We start from the raw sequence: 15,254 nt of genomic DNA on the forward strand, positions 1-15,254 counted from the left end.
AATAAGGTTGAAATTATTTAAGAAAATGTGAAACAACAGTCTTATTTTTCAGCCACGCAAAAGTAAAAAGTATACTTTTCCTTCCAAGTATATCGGAACAACGTATTAGGTCCTTAGCAACGCTACGGCCATTACGAACCTCCTCAGAAAACTTTTTCACGACTGTGGGATGACCATCGACCACTCCTGTACAGCCATGAAGTCACCCCGCTGCATATTGAAGACGTACGTTTTACCTGTTCCTAATTCTTTTCAACCGGACAGAATAAATGTACAACTGCCTTGGATGAGCAATTATAGTGCCTAAAGTAGTTTGGAGGCTTCCGATACAAATAAAGAACAAGCGAAATATCATGTCATCAAAATCTCTCTTCCGTGTTCTTTGTGTTTATCGTGGCTTTTAAATTCACTTTCTATGGGACCATTTTGAACCAGTAACTTGGCCAAACCAAAGAGATCTTGGCTGTCTTGTAGATTTTAAATACATCTGTTCTACCTACACATTGCCTTTCGATAGGTCAGAAGGCACACTTTACAAATGTTCTAAAGTAAATGATCAATATTAAGAGAGTAAAGTATTTTAACTAAAACCATAATATTTATTTAGCCACGAAATACTCCATTATATACCAAAACCTAACTGTGGAATTCAATTCTTATAGTTTTTATTTTTGTCAGAATGTTGTCATAAACAATTACAAATCTGTATTCATAACTATAAATAGTCTTTAAATCGAACCTAGTGAAATTACAGAAAACACTAAAACAAGCTACACGACATTTTACTATCTACAACCTGGGAGTATTGCTCTAATTAGTTAAACGGTCAACAGCGACTACAAAAATTGCAGAACAATGTTGCATAGACATTCATGGTTCGTGACTTATTCATTTCTTCTAGTGACATTAAAAAGAACTTTTCTCCTCTACCCCCTCTCCAGGGCTGTTATAAGCTGGCTTTATAATTTGGACTCAAAATTTGGAAGAGTTTGAGAATACAGGTTTAAAGGGGCAGATTTCGCTCTGACGTGGTTTCAAGATATTAAATTTTGACTATTTCTTGTAGGGTGTGAATAAGTATTTGCATTTGCTGCAAATTCCGAGAAGATTATACCATATCTAAGAACGAAATTGCATAAGAAAAATACACGTTCATAAGTACGGCAACGCTGCAGATTTGTCGGCCAAGTGAATAACAAACCGATCTCAGTACAGATCGAGTCAACATTGAGTATTTTGTCTATGTAAATTGAGGTCAATTTTGTGTATACAGAGAATACAATCGGAGAGTCCTTTAAAAGTCATAGAATAAACCATTCACGGTCTTTTCTTCTATCAAGTAAAATTGGAATAAAGACTGTTTTATCATTATTTATTGGAAGAAAATAATGCAACATACTCCTGCAATCGGAAGAGTAAGCTCCGATACTCTGGGCGCACAGTCATCAGTCATCAATATAGACAATCATCTCGTTGTGAGGAAGATATTGTGCCAGGCCGTTCATATTAGTGTGTATATATATATATATATATATAATTTCAATAAACTTTGAATCACAAAAAGTACTTGCTCCGCTGGGAGTCGAAGGATCTCTCACTTGCCGGGTGAATGTGCTACTATTACACCACAGAGCCCTTACACACACACACACACACACACACACACACACACACACACACACACACACACACACACACACACAACACACACACACACACACACACACACACACACACACACACACACACACACACACACACACACACACACACACACACACACACACACACACACACACACACACACACACACACACACACACACACACACACACACACACACACACACACACACACACACACACACACACACACACACACACACACACACACACACACACACACACACACACACACACACACACACACACACACACACACACACACACACACACATACATATATATATATGAGAAAAGATAGGTCCCAGTATAGAAGAACCTTGAGGAACACCATTTAGAACGTGTTTAGGTAATGATTTAAGCTACCAGCTGCTAGTATCACCAGCAGAAAACTTTATTACGCATTTCTTCATGGCTGACTGAGTCAAATGCCTTATGAAGATCAAGAACAATGCCAATGGTGCTACGTTTGTTATGGAGAGGTTTCGAAACGGAACTGATAAAACTAAATATTGTTTTGGATGTCGATCTTCCTTTGTTGAACCTATGCTTAATATTGTTTACTTAATAAATGTTTAGCTTTAAAAACATCGAAAATTTTCTTGCAGTCTAAACCAGCAGCGTTTCTATCAACCAGCCGAAGGGTCGCTAACAATATCACACACTTCAGCCACAGATACATCACCCATGAAAATGCTGTATTTACAAGCAGGAGTTAGTGCTGCATTAATGCGAGAGCCAATAGTACAGGCAGAAATCATAGTAACATTGGCAAAGTACTCTTAAAAATTTCAATCACATTCCTACCCAATGTTACAGAATCAGATATTAAAACTTTTTAATGCCTTTTCTTTGTTTTTATTTCTTTGAAGTAGAATACCAAAAATATCCCTTGATAGTTTTTGAGATATTGCTCGAATTCTTTAATTACTGTCATAATTACTATTTCCTTTTCTAATCAGATTTTCATAATTTGACGCTAGTGTATTAAATTTAAAAATATTCTTTAAGCAATGCAATTTTTTTAATCAACCTAGCTTGGCTCTTTGTTATTTCCGGTGTTAACCATTTATTTTTTTAGTTTTCTGACTTGTTTTGTATCCATGGGAAAGCAACATCATAGTAAAACAAGTAAATATTTCTAAATAGTTCAAATTTACTATCAATCTATATTTTCACTGTTTATAACGTCAGATTCGAGCTCTATTTTTTTTTAACAAATATTGAAATCTGAGTTAAATCATTCGTTAGTTACAATGTACTTAGTAAGTACGCTGTAATCGAAAGTAGAAAACTTACATAACTGCGCATCAATATCTGAAAACAGCAATTTAACAGTTCCTGATTGTAGTATGTTTTTATCATCCATATATGTTAAAATATTGTCTAATATTCTCTGTGGTTCGTAGTACTAGTTGTCTCATTAATCAATATTTTAAATTGTGTGTCTTTATTAAATAAATACAAACTTTTATCATATTACATGACTGTTCGGAAAAATAAATAATAAAGTCACCACATTGACTTAAAACTGATATTTGTATTACCATCAATAAGTCATTTACTGCACTTGGAAATAAATAAAAGGACCCTCTTGGTGGCCTATAAATAACTATATTATTAGTTTATCATTTTGAATATATCAATAATTCCATTTCCAATGCTAGCTCGTTAACTGATTGAAATTCTCGACTTCTTACAGGTAGCCTTTAAAGTTATTCAATTACGCGTAATCAATGGGTGTTACGTGGCTGGTTGCGTTGTTATGGTACCGGACTGATGTGTGAATTTCATTTACTGGATAGCTTGTACTGAACAGAGTGAGTTATTTGTGCGGATCAAAACATATATTTAATTCAGTGTTAATTACCTTTTTAATAGTAACTGTAACCGAAACATGACATTTTAATTGATCAATATGCATGTGTCCTGTAAAATAACCTCAATATGATATAAAATATAAAGCAACTATCCTGTTTCTATTATCAGTTCTCTGAGCTGAGTGACATATACGGCAAACTACCCGTGTTACTCAACTGTGGGTCGTGGACCAGTTGTTAGAATGATGGACTGACGCTTATCATTTTGCAGTGACCCGAGATCGATTCTCGTAACAGCACTGATAAGTTTTTGACAATCTATTTCGTGTCTTTTTTTTATGCTCTGCACGCCGATTACTGTCTCTAGAAGATATTGGAGATCGTTAGCTGCTCTGCCGCTAGATGGCTGCACTGTGTCGACATGGTATGCGTCTACTCCTGGGCAACGGCAATATCTGACCGTCACCGTGTTGCAGATACTGTCTTCTTTTTTATGAAGGCGTTTGCTTAATACACGATCTGTCGCATTTTGCTACAATCATACCAAGTAACATAGAACTTGGTGTTCAGGACTTGGTTGCAAGTATTAGTTTCGAAATAAATAATCAAAATTCAAACTATCCTGATATACACACAGCTCCTTTGGTCAGCAAAATTACAGACCTTCTAAGTATAGTGTAATCAGAGAAAAAACTAATCGATGTGAAAGAAGATGATTTGGATTCTTCTCATTTTGAAATCGCTCTCAGCGCTTTCAGAGCTCTCAGCCAGATTGGAGATCGAGGGAAATAATCGAAAACGGGAACCTGACCAGCAAAATGAGAGGCAAAAGTTAAACTGATTAAGACTATAATTGACTTTAAAACTAACCCTAAAACTGCCAAATCTGAAAAACAATCTGTTAGTGCTAAATAATTCTCTAGTCCAGGATGTAAAGCATGTAAAAAAGCTGAATGAATCACTCGGCAGTAAAAATGACACATAACAAACCGAAATTAAAGACTTAAAATTAAAACTAAGCTTATTAAATGAAGAGTTATCTATAGGTAAGCTAAAAAATTAATGATTGGAGTAAAACCAAGTGGATAGACTATGAGATCCTGGAAAGCTATCTCCACTGTATGCTTGAAAATTTTTGAGATCACAAAGCTTTCCTCATCTTCAAATAGTAATTATGTTCTCTTGTGTGTGAGTAACAGTTCCTATCTGACCAGGGAAGATAGGGGATCGCACTGGAGCTTACCTTGTATTGGCCAAATAATCATGCTTATCACTTTGATTCACTTAGGCTCAAATAATAGTTCTGTACACTAAACAAAATTGCGGAACATCTCAAAATTCTCCCTACAAATCTGGTTTATTTAGAGTGCTTCCAACAAAGAAACACTTACGAATGTGGAACAAATGTTCTGGTTAATGCTAAACACATTCTCAGTTATTTCTTTTACAATGTAGGAATTTCTTTACAACAATGGTTAGGTCACGATTTTGTTAACATTAAACAAATTATTTTCAATTATAAGGCACCCAATATCAACCCAAATGTGGAGAAAATAAGTGACAGACTAGCTTTGAGATGTAATTCATCAAGCGATTGGACTGCTGCCAAGCGTCCGTTTATTAATGCCCTCTATACATGTACTTGTGCATTCGGTGATAGTCAAAATAAAATTATCACTAGCTCAAATACATTTGCTGTTCTTAGTACTCTCAACAATGACCAAACGAATACTGTGTGTAGTTAATAATAACAATAGGAAACCAGTTATTGTATAAGTATAATAGCAATAGCGGGAACCAACGATCTAGAAGCTGGGTCGCAGAACAATATTTTTAGACATTTGGTGCTCTGCATAACTGCCAAGTCGTAAACTGCTCAGGTGATTGTCTCAACTCTGCCCCACCGACACGACCTGCCAGGTAAGGAGACGGAACTAGTCAACGCTTATATTGAAGAACTGTGCGCTAGGCATAGTGGGGCAGTGGTGTTAGACTTCAACCTTATTAGAAGGGGTGCATTTACAAGACACGGGATGCATTTGAGAACCAAAAGTAAGCGACTCTTGGCAAGGCACCTGGTAGAATGTATGCAGGAGCTGGGTCACATTCCTGATGTAGCACCGTCTTTACCTCCACAGTCACCCACAGACAATCCTCTGCCAGCCGGAAGTCTTCGTCGGTTGACGTAACCGAGCCCCATACGCTGCCATACGAGACTTTTGCTGACGCGGTCAAGACGACGAACAATAGTGTGAAAAAAAAGCTCTCCACCTTTAATAACTACATTGGTAACCCTAGGGATATCAGCACTGGACACTCAAAAACATTTTTCCAATTCCAAATCAAAATTAAACAACAAAACTCAAAATTCTCTACCAATTACATAACTTGCCTTATGTCATATAATGGTCTAGTTAATTAAACGAGGAATTTCAGATAAATAAGTAGAATTACCAAAACGCATCAATTCACTGTTACATTTTGACTTGTTGCATGATCGTTAGCAGAGATAACACACGTTTTCATAGTTAGTCAGTTTATCTCACTCTTAGCAAACTTCCACACACTTATAACTAATTCGTCTAACGGAGGTATATATATATATATATATATATATATATATGTGTGTGTGTGTGGTTTTGTTACTGCAAGACCTGCTACGAACAATAAAAGTTATTGTGTAAACAGTATGAAAAATGCATTACTATCTAATTTCTGCAATCCTCTCTTTATTTCAATTTAAAGTAATTGGCATTCTTATCAGAACTATATTTATCCCACTCTTGTCGTTTGTACAAGACGACAATGCCCAAGACTGGTCAGATTAGTAGTATTAGCAATGACAACTAGTCGTTCCTATTTAAGTTCTTAATGACTGAACAATTGCTAATGACTTGTCCTGATATAACCCTATAACCATTTACTCTGCACAGGGGTAGTAAGGGCTGCAATACTGGCTCGACCTTCTCTAGAGTGACTGCCTCCAAATATTGCGATTGAGAGTAGTTGTTGTAGAGAGTACTGTAAACCATCGTACACTTTACAAGCTTTCGGAGTGTGCATCTTTTTTGTTTTTGTTTTCTGTTCTCTTAGTATAAGAAGCGTATGAATTGAATCTTTGCGCTGCTTCCTTAGTGACAGGTTATTCAGGATGGGTAAGGTTAGGAGGTAGGGACCGCCTCCTATCGAGATCCATGAGGAAGAATTAGGGCACTAATCTCAAAATCATGTCTCCCCAGAAGAAGGGAGGCTAGCTCTGAACCAGCCTCTCCAGTCAAAGTAGGCAGGGGGTGGTTCACCCTTGTTGAGGCTTGCAAGAACCTCTGATACTCCTCTGGTACCTCTGAACGAACCCCACAAACTCCAATTGTCATATCCCGCAGTACACTAGACCTATCGAATTACCCTTGCACCCCAGAATCTCAACATTTGCGGTTAGTGTTGTACCGCTCCTGGACATCCATAAGGTTGTCCAGATTTAAGTGACACATCGGTTTTTGCTCTGCCCAGTTCGAGGTTCAACTGGAAGGTACAAACCAGCCAGAAGTGATCCCTGCTGGGTTTGAGTGTACATCTTGATTATCACCGGACTGAGAAAATTAGTTGCTCAAATTAATTTACTATATTATGATTATATATTGATTTCATTAATTCCAGCTGAATGTTCAGCTCCTCCTGAAAGACCGACAAGCGATCAGATCCGTCAGATCTCACCACAGCCTGCTGGATCGTGGCATCCGTTTCTACTGTTCACAAACTTCCTTTTTTTCCTCTTTAAATGTTCCAAGCTGTGAGAAAGTTTATTTCAATTTTTTCAGGAAATTTAGAATTCTCTTCCTTAATCAGAACCAAGGAGATCGCCAAGAAGAGTTTCCCCTCTTATCTTGCTTGGCCCCTTCTAGTTCCGTGAATATAACTTTTATACCATTTAATCAGATTTTTATACTTTATTTCAACGCTCAACGAGCCAATTCCACTATTGATTATTTATAGTTTTTGGATTAGAAGTATTAGTGCGTCTGATTTTCTGCCATTTCAATTACTGTAGCTATAAGTATAACACACACACACACACACACACGCACACACACAACATTACTGCAGCTGTAGTTATAAATGACGTGACAGTTGAGCTTTCGGACAGATTACAACATGCTCAAAATTATTGTGTTCTCTTTATCTTGAACCTTAGACGATATGACCATATAACACTCTTCATCAATAAGTTACATCTGCTAAAATTGAATCTACTCCGTCAGTTCCACATTCTTAGCATGTTACATTCTATTTTGTATAACGATTACTCCCCCTTCTCATTTGTCTGAACGCTTTTCTTTTATTTCTGAAACAAGCAATTGGAATACTCGACGTGGAGTCTCTTTCTTGTCTATTTCCTGTTCATACATCTTCTATTTACAGTAAATCATTCACAGTCTCTGCTTGTCGACTGTGGGATTATCTCCCGGATCATATCAGAGGTATTCGTAGTCGGGTGCTTAAGGACCATCTGTTTCGGGCCTCGTTGGGTTAAGGATATCGTGGCATAGGGTTTGGGACGATGGCTTTGTATAAATGGTGATGGGTGAATGTAATTTCCTTGTAACTATTATTTTATTTCGTTATTTTTAGTTTCATGAAGAACCTTCTTTTCATTTTATTGTTTTATGTAAACATAGATTATCATGTTTGAATTTAAAACAGTAATGTAGACTATACTGTGGCTCTTGTTTTACACTAATAGTATAGTTTATAAATTTATGGTTATGTGTAAGAGAGGACTTAATAGTCCTAACCTCGCCAATTGAATGTTTTTCTTTGTATTCAATAAAGATATTTTTTATTTCATTTCATTAAATTCTAAGAGGCCATTGTATATAAAGCAATTTTCTGACGTAAGTCTACACAATATCTCTGATGATTCAGATCACCTACACGTTCAACAATTCATCAATCCTTCCTCAGCAGATGTCGTTTGTTTGCGAGGACTTTACCGTTGACAGCCGTATATACAACGTTGGTACTTGATGTGACGATACTCTTGAGCTGTCAGGCCTGTCAGAGAGGTGTTGATAAGGAAGCAAATCGTGACCGGATGTTTAGAAGTATGACTGTATCACCTCTCAACCACTTCAGTCTGATCAGCATTGGTAATAACTGAAGCTTTACAGTCTTTACAAACAACACCTAGTTAGGGCACCACCAGAATGTGTATTTTGACTTTTACTAATCTATACTTTTATTTGTCTATATTATTCTATGAGTTATCTTATCATTAGTAATCATCATTAAGGTAGATGTATTATGTTAGTAGTTAAAATAGTGTATACTTCAAAATATACGTGTATGTATACAAAAATGCATTTATATTTCCGTTTGACGGTATTTGAGCGCATATTGGTGCAATGACTAATGGTGTGGTGCCTGCAATAATGAAAAACTTTTATGCAACAAGGTCCAATAAATTAATTGCGTTGCGAGTATTTGAAGGCGAACCGATAAAATCGGCTGATGCGTTCTTATCAGTTTGGCCCCGTGTCTATCAGCATGATTTACTGGGAAATCTTGAATTGAAAATTGCAAACTGCTGGAACGTGACGTGGCAATTGTCTTCTTAGAAATCAAGCCTCTATTATTAGAAACTGAATCTCTACTTCAAAGAGAAAATTAAGCAAGATTTGGAAGTCACATCTTTTTGGAACTGAATTCGTGCATTCAGTATTTGCCTTGCGAAATCTAGCAAAATACTGTTCCCCCTAGGTCTTTAGACGACGGCATACTTTGGTCTCATATATCCGTACTTTGCCTTTGGAATGAAACTATAAGAGCGCTTTGTCAACACTTAGATGAAATGCGTTTTTAGGCTTCAAAAAAGGCAATTAGAATTATTTTAGAGTTGAATTACAGAGAGTCGCGTATGGATTTTTTTGTGGAGTTAGGTTTGCTGAAATAGCCATACCTCTATATTTTTATGTGATCCTGTACTGTCAATCAAAGTGCGCTTTGGTTCGGGTTACGGAATTTCATCAATATGGAACTAGAGGCAGGACCAACTTTACAGTCTATAGCAACAGACTGACGGTATCCCAGCACTTACCGAATCAGGTCGGCTTCAGTTTAATCAACAAGCTCCCTGAGAGTGTAAAAAAATACAAACAACCAAAACCAATTCAAAACTCATCTCAAATGCCTATTGGCGTCAAAAGCATTTTATTTATAGTTGCTGGGATATCTAAATAAAGGGTACAATAAAGTTCAGCACGGGCTTGATAATACCCGAACGATTACAGGTAAAGCATTCAAACTTGGTACATCATTACTGCACCTATAAATGTCTTTTTGAAGTAACTACCCTATTTTTGTCATGTCGGGGGATGGCCCGCAAGGAGTCAGAAGAAAATCGTGAGAGCATAGATCGAGTAGTACATCAAATTAAAGGTCTTCATTAGTAAATTACAACGCCGTAAATCCGACCTCAAAGGGTTCACTCTTTAAAACAAATATGCTGGTTTAAAATTTGAAACATTTACAATGTAGCTCCTGTTCTAGATGGTTTACTTATGAAATATTTTTCAGGTAGTTAGTGACTCTTTACATCCAATGGAGGATAGTCTACAAGGAGTTCGGAAAAAAATTTAACGTAAGCATAGCTCAAGTTGTAAATTGTTTTAAAGTGTAATGTAAGATGTACATCAAGGGAAGTCCAAAGCCCGACGTAAAGATAAGAATCTTTTATTATAATAACTGATACAAGGTTTTTGCTTTTAGCAGTCATCTCTGCTAAAAAATCCATTTATAATTATGTACATCTGAACTAAGGTTACGGTAAAAGAAATCGTTTTAGACCATTCTTCACTGGATGTATAATACCTTAAAAACCATTTCTTAAGTCCAGTATTCATTTAATAAGTTTAACTTTCACAACTTGAGGCAAGACAAGAATATTAAACCATCTAGAACAGGACCTATGTTATAAATGTTTCAAAACTTTAACGTAGCGCACTTTTTTAAAGATTGTCTTTTATTTGCGGCATTGTACTCTAATAATAATAATATCTTTATTGCATTAAAACAATTTCTGACATTGTATCGCAATCGTCAACTTTAACACATTTTGTAAAAAAACCCATGTACATGTTTTCAATCAGTTAGACAAAATATTTTATACATTCATACAGTATACATGCATTCCGACATCAGATCCAGCGTTTATTTCTTGATTTCTATTTATATTCTATGTATGTTTATATTCTTGAAAACAAATGTTATAATACAATTTATAAAACGAAACAGAAATATAAGCTGTTGCAGAACTGCTGAGAGAATAAAAACACGCGCAAGAGAAGATAAAATCTTCTGTTTTTGCGTGGGAGTCACCAGTGTTTTAATTTTTTTAACTTGGATTTTTACTGTTGTCTCCTGTTAACGTAGACACACACACACACACACACACACACACACACACACACACACACACACACACACACACACACACATACACCACACACACACTTACCCAATATGAAAACATATGCTATCACATGTAATATTGCCGTAACTATTCGATCGTGTCTCTCTTGAGGCGACTACTTTTGAGGCAAAAATAATTTATACAAAGTAAATTTGTTTATAACTTTATTTTTTTAGTAGATTTTTTTAGTTATTCTTTACAGGAACATATTATCTTACTTGTTTAGTTATTATTATTATTGTTGTTCAAGAAAAATGTAGTTAGTAACTAGTTTAATACAGCAAACAATTGTTCCAATTGATTAGTATCGTGATTCAAGAGCCAATCTTTGACATGGATTTTTAAGGTTTTCATTGTGAGTAACTTTTTAATGTAAACAGGTAAACTATTGCGAAACTGGGGTTCGAGGTATATAAAAGACTTCTGCAGCAGAGAGCTATTCATTATCGGTGGCCTGATCATGTCGATCTGCATGATAATATATCCTCCATGTGTTGTTTGCAGGTCAACGGTGACTCCTGGATTAACACTAATTTAAAAAAATAACCATAGCACTCTAAAACATATAGATGCCGCAGTGGAAGTATTTTTAGCTTAAAAACAATGTAAAAGCGTGTTCACGTCTATTTTGCCGAAAAATAATTCTGGTGAATGCATTTTTGAATACTTGTAATTTTCTTTAAATGTGATGGAAATGTACTGCCCCAGCATGACAGACCAACACCTCCAGCATTAAATAACGACCACTATAGTGTCCAGAAGTGCATCCTGTCCAGTTTTCACTTTTAATGTCGTGTTGTCCACTGCACTTGAATATTAGCCTCCTTCAAATCCGGGCCTCTGTCCTAGAAGGAGGTCAATATTTGTGATAGTTTATATGTTGAGACGTTAAAAACGTCTCAACTTTACCTGAATAAAATTCAAAAAATATTTGGATAATTTTACATTTTACATGACATTGCCATCACTTTATATATATTCGGTTGCCACATTTACATTTAAGAACCTTCAATCCTTCCCATCATTTAACCACGTGTATTCTACAAGAAACGGAGATGCTCTAATCATTCCGCAACACCATAATAACACATTTAAAAAATCAATGTCATATATGGGCCCTAAAATCTTTAATGCTTTGCCTTCTAGTATCACAGCATGCGAGACTGAGACGTCTTTTAAAAACAACTTTAAAAAATACCTAATAAGACAAGCATTCTACTCCATTAACGAACTGGTGAGCGGTGCTCCAGCCTAGTGGACGATAATAGATAAGATAGTTTGTAGTTTAAGTTGTAATATTTTATGTTTTAAACTGTTTTTAACTGTTATGTAAATGTGTGATGTTGTATTCTTCTGTTTAGTATTAATCGGTTTTATAATCTCTGACCATGTTCAATGCATGTCTCATGTCAATGAACAATAAAGAATTTGATTTGTTTTGATTTACACTCTGTATACAGAGTAGCTTCGTTGTATTGGTTCCTTCCAATTGAGTGACGCAATTTTGATGCTGTATTTTAATTGCCGCCACAAGCTGTACAGGCTCATCTCAACCGCCGCGTAGACCTATAAGTGCTTTTCGCCGTGTTTAACATTATTTACGTATACTTTTGGATATTTCCTTACTAGGGCACACTAGTTAGGTACCGACCTCATCTAGTTTTAGCACTGTATTATAAACAATAACTCGCCTCAACGTCATAAATATTTCACTGAGAAACTCAATTTTACTGTCTCAGTGCTGATGAATTGTTTGCTATCTGTAAATATCAATGATATAATTTACATACATAACATAGTTTCTTACAGAAAACTCTATACTGGATATAAATTCTATTACTCAAAACAATATATAGAAAAACATTACATTACAGATGTTCTCTTCTTACTGGATATAAATAATCCTTCTTATTCATTTAAAATCAAAAAATTAATATTTATTCGCGTTTAATTTATTTTGGTTTTCTAAATAACATTTTTATACCCTCGTTACCAAAAATGGTTGCCACTCGTATTACAAAGAAATACCCCACGAATAAAATGTTCTTTTTCCGTTATTGGATAGTTTTAACTTAAATCAATAAGAGCAAAATACAATGCTCTAACCTCAAAAAAGTAGAATTCTGAAATGTATATTGTTTACAGAATGAATAAAACTACTCATATACACTCTTATTCGACTTCTTTTCACGTCACGTCAGTTTAATGTCATGGTTTAAACACAACCGTTAGTAGTAGTAAACTAAAATTATCCATAACTATCAGCTAAAAGTAAAACATCAAACACTAATTTACTAAAATTACACAACCCTGATATTTGTGTGCACCGGTGAAATAAGGTTAAATATTTTACAATATATTTTTATTGCTCGGTTTCCTTATTTTGATTTGTAAATTGTTAACCCCATTGTTTTACTATTCATATTTTATCTATTTGTTATATTGTTAAAATTTTATATTATTTATTAATAAATATTTTATTAAACATAAGTCTATATATTTATTTTACAACTGGACGATGTTTTCAATAGAAAAAAACAAAAACTGGCAAACCATGTATATTATTCAACAATTACAAATACAGGCTGCACAGAGTATTTATTTAAATCTGGAGAATGTTCTTTGCAATGTTTAGGCCGTAATTGTGGCGCATTAATAAAATCAGATGTAAACACGACTAAAGCGACTGTGTGCAACACAGCGGCATGCATCCAGTGACCATGCGTACACAGTCATCACCGCTGCAGCGGCCTGTCACCCGCACCCGCCACACCACCGCCTGACTCTGCTGTACCGCCCGCGTCCCGCGCTCCTGCCTGCTCCACGCCGGGCCCCGCCGTCGTGCCGCCGTCTACGTCGCCGTCGCGTCGCCGTCGCCGTCGCGTCGCCGTCGCGTCGCCGTCTGCGTCACCTTCAACACTACTCCAACCAGCTTCGGAAAACACATTATTAATAGAAAACGCAAGGTTGAAAGCAGAAGTCGCCAAGCTTAAGACCGAGGTTAAAGTTATCCTCGATCACTCAATTGAAACGGACCAACGACTTTTACAATTCACGGATGCAATATTTACATCCTCAAAATCGGTGATACCTCTGAAAAAGTGTCGCACGAACTATGTAAATGCATCAGCTCAAACCGAGGAACTCCCTGGCGTCTCTGAAAATAATATAGGCCTAGTGCAGTCTAAGAAAATAGCCGACCTTGAAAAAGAAATACAAGATCTAAAACGACCCTGCCGTGAATGTTCAACTCTCAAAGAAGAAATTTAAAAATGATTGCCTCAATAAGATGTCTAGAGGAGGAAAATAAAACTTTAGTTCAAGAAAATATCTAATATAGTAGTTTCAAATAACTATGAGGCGCTGGAAGATTTGTCCGAAGGTAGTGAAAATGAGTTCACCAGAGTGGAAAAGAAGAAGAAAAAAAGACACAAAAACGAATCTAAAAACCCCCTCATATCACAACATCTACCGTACCGGTGGCTTTTCGTGCAGTAAACTATTGAGGGTGATAGTCATGCACGCTTCATGGCTGGGATGGTCCAGTCCCTGGTGATCGCGGAGACGGCTGTGCTCGGCGTCTGCAAGCCTGGAGCCGGACTGTTGGGTGTGGTTGAGGGGAGTCAACCTCCTCCCCCGGGAAGCTGTAGCATTTTGATTGCCGGAGCGAATGACATCGGAGCCGGTCGGTCATCTACCATCTACCAGCAATTGGAAAAGCAGATCACCATGCGCACCCGTACAGCCAAGGTCATGGTATCAACAGTGCCTTATCGCCACGACCTCCCCCCCTCCCACCTTGTTAACCAAGAGACGACTTGTGTTAACAACCACATAAGGGAGCTGTGTATCAGGTGTAAGGGGTCTGTGCTGCTGGACTTCAACGCCATCGGGAGGCGACACTTCACTCGCCATGGCCAGCACCTGACTATGAGGGGAAAGCGGCTGCTTGCCGAACTGGTAGTGGGCGGCCTGAAGAAGGCTAGCTTAGTCACTGCTGACCAGTCACCATCACCACCACCGCTATCACCACAAACGTCTTCATCGCCACCACCGCCTCCCCCACCGCCTCCATCACCACCACCGCCTCCATCACTGCCTCCGCCGCCGCCGTCACTGCTGCTACCAGCATCTGCTACCGATGTTGAATCTCTGGAAATCGCCGTCACGGAAACCAGTTGTCGACGTCGCGGTCTCCTGTGTACCGCTTAGTCCTGATGGGCCTTGGACGCTGCCTTACAACACCTACGCGGAGGCTGTAAAATCTCCACCGTTGATGACCAA

The 15,254-nt window shown here is 37.1% G+C and overlaps 1 protein-coding gene across 1 annotated transcript in view; it reads right to left on the reverse strand.

The window, feature by feature from the left end:
• Nucleotides 1-15,254, reverse strand: part of LOC124368495 (protein TRACHEARY ELEMENT DIFFERENTIATION-RELATED 7A-like) — a 73,574-nt gene that overhangs the window by 21,111 nt on the left and 37,209 nt on the right. The gene's annotated exons all lie outside the window — the stretch shown is intronic.

This window comes from Homalodisca vitripennis, chromosome X, assembly GCF_021130785.1.
Source record: "Homalodisca vitripennis isolate AUS2020 chromosome X, UT_GWSS_2.1, whole genome shotgun sequence".
NCBI lineage: Eukaryota > Metazoa > Arthropoda > Insecta > Hemiptera > Cicadellidae > Homalodisca > Homalodisca vitripennis.